The sequence below is a fragment of the Microtus ochrogaster genome, chromosome 8 (assembly GCF_000317375.1).
Source record: "Microtus ochrogaster isolate Prairie Vole_2 chromosome 8, MicOch1.0, whole genome shotgun sequence".
Classification (NCBI taxonomy): domain Eukaryota; kingdom Metazoa; phylum Chordata; class Mammalia; order Rodentia; family Cricetidae; genus Microtus; species Microtus ochrogaster.
The window spans coordinates 86,170,030-86,177,845 of NC_022015.1; positions in this window are offsets into that span (position 1 = coordinate 86,170,030).

The following is a 7,816-nucleotide window of genomic DNA, read 5'->3' on the forward strand; positions in this document are numbered from 1 at the left end:
GTGTTTCCCGCCATGAAGTAGATAAGAAGCCTACTGCATTTGTTTGATCTCTATAAACAGAAAAATTCTTAGACAAATGAAAGAAAGCCTATGTTAGATCATGGCAAAAGGCAGTCTTTGCCCATGAACTAATTTCCAGACTTGAGCTGGCGTCCAGACCCAGAACCCCTTGAATGAAGGGATGGCCACATTCTGAGAGGAAAGCTCTTGATAAAGTACTTAAAAGTTTTACTGTTAGCTTTTCTCCAGTCCTTTGCTTGAAGAATCTATGACCCTTTACAAGGGAAACTATACCCTGGGGGAAAGGTAACAATCAGACTTTCTGGGTTCTATTGGATACTGGTTCTGAATTGGTGCTGATTCTGGGAGAACGTCTCCCCCAGATAAAACATTGTGGACCTCCAACTAAAGTAGGGGCTTATGGAGGTCAGGTGATTAATGTAGTTTTGACTGAAGTCTGACTAACAGTAGGTCTAGGGGTTCCCTAAGCTCATCCTGTGTTTATTTCTCCAGGCGTTGAATGCCTAATTGGGAAAAATAGAAGATGGCAGAATTTTCACATTGGTACCCTGACCTGTGGAGTGAGGGCTATTATGGGAGCCTTTATAGTTTCCTCTCCCAAGAAAAATAGTAAATAAAAACCAGTATCTCATCCCTGGAGGAACTGCAGAAATTGATGCCACAAAAGACTTGAAAGATGTGGGGACAGAGGGGAGTTCCTACCATATTATCCTTCAATTCTCCTATCTGGCCAGTGCAGAAGACAGATGGGTCATAGAGAATGACAATCAACCATCAGAAATTCAGTTAAGTAGTGACTCTAATTGCAGCTGCTGTATGTGTGATGTTCTTACACAAACAGATTAACATATCTTCTGGTACATGGTATGCATCTATTGACTTAGCAAATGCCTTTTTCTCAGTATCTGTCCACAAGACCATAAGAAGCAATTTGCTTTCAATTAGCAAGGCCAGCAGCTTACCTTTAAAGTTTTACCTCAAGGATGTTTTATCTTTCCAGGCCTGCGCTATTTGGAAAGGATCTTGATCATCTGTGTCTTCCACAAAATATCACATTGGTTTCCTATATTGATGACATTTTGCTGATTGGAGCAAGGAAGCAGGAGGTAGCAACAACTTTGAACTCATTAGTAACATATATGTACATCAGAAGATGGAAAATAATTTCAGCCAAAATTCTAGGGCCTTCTGCCTTAGTGAAATTCTTAGGAGTCTGTTGTAGAATATTACTTTAACTGTGTAAAGATGTGCTACATTTGTTTATGCTGTATTTGTTTAATTATGAAAAGATGTGTTGCATTTGCTTCATCTTGCCTGCCTAAGGCACCAGATTGATCTAATAAAGAGCTGAATAGTCAATGGCTAGGCAGGATAAAGGATAAGTGGGGCTGGCAGGCAGAGAGGATAAATAGGAGGAATCTAGGCTTGTAAAGAGAATGAGAAGGAGGAGGAGAGAAAGAGGGAGACACCCAGGACCAGATAGCAGCCACCAGATAGACCAGAGAAGCAAGGAAAGTATACAGATACACAACAGAAAAGGAAAGTAAAAAGTCCCCAGGCAAAAGTAGATAAAGAAAAACAGGTTAATTTAAGTTAAAAGAGCTAGCCAGAATGAGACTATGCTAGGCCAAGAATTCAAAACTAATAGTAAGTCTTCATGTTGCGAGAAGGGATACAAGGAACATACCGAAACTTAATAAAGGCAATATATAGCAAGTCAACACCAACATCTAACTAAATGGAGAGAAACTCACAGAAATCCCACTGAAATCAGGAAAAAGACAAGGTTGTCCACTCTCTCCATATCTATTCAATATAGTACTTGAAGTCCTTGCTAGAACAATAAGACAACAAAAGGAGTTCAAGGGAATACAAATTAGAAAGGAAGAAGCCAAACTCTCACTATTTGCTCATGATATGATAATTTACATAAGTGACCCCAAAAATTCTACCAGGGAAATCCTACAACTCATTAACACCTTCAGTAATGTTGAAGGATACAAGATTAACTCAAAAAAATCAGCAGCCCTCCTGTACACAGATGATAAATAATCTGAGAAAGAAATCAGAGAAACATTACCCTTCACGATAAAACATAAAATATCTTGGGGGATAACTCTAACCAAACAAATGAAAGACCTATATGACAAGAATTTTAATCTTTGAAGAAAAATTAAAGAAAACATCAGGAAATGGAAAGATCTCCCATGCTCTTGGGTAGGTAGAATTTACAAAGTAAAAATGGCAGTCTTACCAAAAGCAATCTACAGATTCAATGCAATGCCCATCAAAATCTCAGCAACATTCTTCACAGACCTTGAAAGAACAACACTCAATTTGATATGAAAAAAAAAAAAACCCAGGATAGCCAAAACAATCCTGTACAATAAAGGTACTTCTGGAGGCATCACGATCCCTGACTTCAAACTCTACTACTATAGTAGTAGAGCTATAGTACTGAAAACAGCCTGGTATTGGCATAAAAACAAACAGTAGGACCAATGGAATTGAATCAAAGACCTGGATATCAATCAACACACTTACAAACACCTAATTTTTTTATAAAGAAACTAAAAGTATAAAATGGAAAAAAACATTCAACAAATGGTGGTAACATAACTGGATATCAACATGTAGAAGAATGAAAATAGGCCGGGTGGTGGTGGTGCACGCCTTTAATCCCAGCACTTGGGAGGCAGAGTCAGATGGATCTCTGTGAGTTCGAGACCAGCCTGGTCTACAAGGGTTAGTTCCAGGACAGGCTCCAAAACCACAGAGAAACCCTGTCTTGAAAAACCAAAAAAAAAAAAAAGAAAGAAAGAAAAAAGAAAATAGACCCATATCTATCACCATGCACAAAAATGAAGTCCAAATGGTTCAAAGACCTCAACATAAAGCCAGCCACACTGAACCTTATAGAAGAGAAAGTGGGAAGTACACTTGAACACATAGGCACAAGAGACCACTTTCTAAATATAACCCCAGTAGCACCGATACTGACAGAAACAATTAACAAATGGGACCTCCTGAAACTGAGAAGCTTCTATAAAGCAAAGGACAAGCTCAACAAAACAAAACAGCAGCCTATAGAATGGGAAAAGATCTTTACCAACCCCACATCGGATAGAGAACTGATATTCAAAATATACAAAGAACTCAAGAAACTTGACATCAAAAGAACAAATAATCCAATAAAAAAAATTGGATGCAGACCTAAACACAGAACTCTCAACAAACAAATCTCAAATGGCTGAAAGACACCTAAGAAAATGCTCAACATCCTTAGCCATCAGAAAAATGCAAATCAAAACACTCTGAGATTCCATCTTACACCTGTTAGAATGACCAAGACCAAAAATACTGATTACAGCTTATGTTGGAGAGGATGTGCAGTAAGGGGAACACTCCTGCATTGCTTGTGGGAGTACAAACTGGTACAGCCACTATGGAAATCAGTATAGCAATTTCTCAAAAAATTAGGGAACAACCTACCTCAAGACCCAGCAATACCACTTTTCGGTATATACCCAAAGGATGCTCAATCATACCACAAGCACATGTGCTCAACTATGTTCATAACAGCATTGTTTGTCATAGCCAGAACCTGAAAACAACCTAGATGCCCTTTGACCAAAGAATGGATTTAAAAAAAAGTGGTACATTTACACAATGGAGTATTACACAACATTAAAAAACAATGGCATCTTGAAATTTGCAGGCAAATGGATCGATCTAAAAAAAACATATTGACAAATATAATATGTATTCATATGTATTCACTCATAAGTGACTTTTAGACATAAAGCAAAGAAAACCCAGCCTATAGACAACAATGACAACCCCAAATAACCTAGACAACAAATAGGATCCTAAGAGACACATACATCTATCTACACAGAAAGGAAAAAAAGACAAGATCTCTTGAGTAAATTGGGAATATGGAAGTCATGGGAAAGGGTAGAAGGCAAAAAGAGAGGAAAGGAGCAGAGTGGAGAAAAATGTATAGTTCAATAAAAACAATTTTAAAAAAGGAAAAGTAGCTGAGCATGAGCTGATAAAGTCTCCGTGTCATGATTTGGGAGCTGGTTGGCAGTCTAAAAGAAAAAGCTTGGTATAGGAGTCCTGTGGTGTGGGGCATGCAGGGATATTCCTAATAAGGTGAAGGATAAGTTACTGTAGCTGGCCCCACCCACAACCAAGAAAGAAGTACATTTAGTGGACCTGTTTGGATTCTGGAGACAACCAATTCCTCACTTGGGTGTGTTACTCTGCCCTTGCATGACCTGGAAGAGGAGAGGCTCTTCAACAGGTCCAGGCTGCTGTGCAGGCTGCTATACCACCTGGTCCATATCACCCAGCAAACTCTAAGTAACTGAGGTGTCAATGACAGATAGAGATGCTGTGTGGGCCTTTGGTAGATCCCTATAGATGAATCACAAAAGGGACCTTTGGGATTTTGGAGCAGGGTTCTAGCATCATCTGCAGACAACCGTTCTCTCTCTGAAAATAGCTCTTGGCCTGCTATTCAGCCTTAATAAAACTGAACATTTGACAATGGGCTATGAAGTTATCATGTGAACTGAGCTTCTGATCATAAGCAGGGTGTTATCAGACCCAAGCCATAGAGATATGCACAGCATAGGTCTATTATTAAACGGAAGTGGTAGATGATTAATCCCAAGGAGGTCTTGAAGGCACAAGCAAGTTACATGAAGAAGTTGCCCAAATGTCTATGGTTTTTACTCCTGTTACAATGCCATCTGCTGCCAAGAATGCACCTATAGCCTCATGGGCCATGACCTCTGCCTGGTTACCTGAGGAAGAGAAGACTAGGGCCTGATGGTTCTGCATGTTAGGCGGGCATCACCCATAAGAGGACAGCTAAAGCATTACAAACCCTTTCTGGGACAACCATAAAAGACACTGGCAAAGAGAAATTGTCACAGTGGGCAGAAGTTCAGGCAGTGCACATGATCATACATTTTGATTGGGAGGAGAAATGGCCAGAGGTGCTATTGCTTAATTATCGATGGGCCAATGGATTGGCTGAATGGATTGGCTGAATGGTCAGAGACTTGGAAAGAATATGATTGAAAAGTTGGTGAAAAACATCTGGAGAAGTGTGTGGCTGGATCTCCCCGAATGGGCAAAGGATGTAAAGATAGTCATCTCTCACGCAAATGCTCATCAAAAGGTGACTTCAGCTGAGGAGGAGTTCAATAATCAAGTAGATAGGATGACCTGTTCTGTGGACAGCCAGTCATTGCCCAATGGGCCCATGAGCTAAGTGGCCATGGGGCAGAGAAGGGGGTTATGCTCCAGAGCATGGACCTACACTCACCAAGGCTGATCTGGATAGAGCTATTGCTGAATGCCAGATCGGCCAACAGTGGAGGCCAACACTGAGCTCCAGATGTGGTACTGTTCCCAGGGGTGACCAGCCACTAGCCTGGTGGAAGGTTGACTAACTACATCACTTTCTCGGTGGGAAAAGTAACATGTTGACTTCAATAATGTAGATATTATTCTGTTTATATATTTCCCTTTCCTTCACATAATACTGCTGCCAAAACCACCATTTATGGACTTACAGAATGTCATATCCACCATACGGTATTCCACATAGTATCGCTTCTGACCAAGGAACTCACTTCACAGTCAGAGAAGTACAATAGTGGGTCTGTGATCATGGAATCCACTGTTCTTACCAAGTTCCCCACCATCCAGAAGCAGCTGGCCTGATAAAATCTGAAATGGCCATTTGAAGACATTGTTATGGGACCAGTTAGGTAGCAGCAGCCTGCAGGGTTAGTGTTCTCCAGAATGCGGGTGTGCTTTGAATAAGCATCCAGCAGATGGTAAGGTTTCTCCCACAGCCAGGATCCACAGGTCCAGCAGCCAAGGGGTGGAAAAAAGTAGTTCCGATATCATCCCTAGTAACCAGCTAGGAAAAATTTTGCTTCCTGTCCCATGACTTTAAGTTCTACTGGCCTAGAAGTTCGAGTTTCAGCCTTGGGAGCACCCCCGACAGGAGCCACAGCAAACATCCCTTTGAACTGGAAGCTCAGACTTCCTCCCCTGGACACTTTGGGCTTCTGATGCCCTTAAGATAGCAGGCTAAGAAAGGAATAACAGCTTTCTGAGGGGCGATTGATCCAGATTACCAAGGATAAATTTGATTGCTTCTCCACTATAGAGGTAAGAAATATCATGTCAGGAGTGCAGGAGATCCTTTAGGGAATCTCTTGGTGCTACCGTGTCCTAAGATTCATGTCAATGAGAAACTACAACAACCTAATTCACACAGAACAACAAAGGGCACAGACCCATGAGGAATGAAGGTGTGGTCAATCCCCCAGGAAAAGAACCAAGATCTGCTGAGGTGCTTGCTGAGGGTGAAGGAAACAGAGAATGGGTAGCAGAGGAAGGTAGTTCTAAATACCAGCTAAGGTCACGTGACCAGTTGCAGAAATGAAAACTATAATTGAGCTGAATGTTTCTGTTGTATTTTGTTAAGAATGTGTTTGTACAGATATTTGTGTTTTGTTTCTTTGATTTGTTTATCATGTTATGTAACAATTAAAATAATAATCATGTTTACATTTTTAATTTTGTGATACTAAAAGATGTCCCTCAAGGAACATTGCACCTACTTTAAATATACAATGCATTTGTGATTGTACATGAGATAGTTATATCCTGTTTAGGCATAATTATAACCTGGTTGTTTCCATTTGGAAATTGAGAATTATATAGGAGATATCACTAAGTGATGGTTTAACAAGGGGTGGACTTGTGATGACTATTCCTAGTAGTCAACTTGACTACATCTGGAATTAAATGACTGGGCACAGCAAGGAGAGATTTGTTTCTTCTAATCTAGATCTTGAGGCAGGAAGACCCGCCTTTAATCTGGGCCACACCTTCTACTAACAGCCTATGTAAGGATATGAAAGACGAAAAGGAAACTCTCTCATCCTTGCTAGCAAGTCCAGTCCTTCACTGACACTAGAGCCTACTTATTTGGGATTCCGGCATCTACTGAAGACTAGCTGAGACATCCACCCTCAAGAACTGAACAACTATTGGATTCTTGGACCTTCAATTTGTAAGTAGCCATTGTTGGGTTAGCTGGACCACAGCCTGTAAGTCATTCCAATAATCTCTTTTCTATATACAGAGAAATTCATTAGATAAGTTTTGTTACTCTAGATAACCCTGCCTAATACATGAAGAGTAGAAAAAGAAAAAAGTAGAACAAATTTAGCTTAAATTTTTACTGATTATAATTTGTAATTTCTGAATTGGACAATCTTTGAAATGGATGAATGTTCCAGTGAGCTAATCCAAAAGAGAGGAACTTTGCTTTATTAAGAAGAAAGTAGAAAGGAAGAAAAGACTATGACTCCTATCAAAGTAGCTTCCCTGAAGAGTTAAAACATTAGATGTATTATGATCATCATTACTATTATTAATATCATTATCATCATTACATTGACTCTGTGGCTTGAGTTCCCTGTACTAGAAAATTGTTAGATCTCATGACTGATTCCATTCCACTTTGGTCTGTTAGGACAAATGCAGAAGGCCAGTCTACAGGAGACATTCATAAGGTTCATTTAACAATTCTCCCTTTCCAGATTTTTCCTTGGGGCATCAATGTTGCACTCAGTCACTATCATTCTGGATTCTCATCCCCAACTCATCATGTGTGTTACAGGGTTGATCATTCCAGCTACATAGACAGCTCATTTAACTCACTCATCATGTGTGTTACAGGGTTGATAATTCCAGC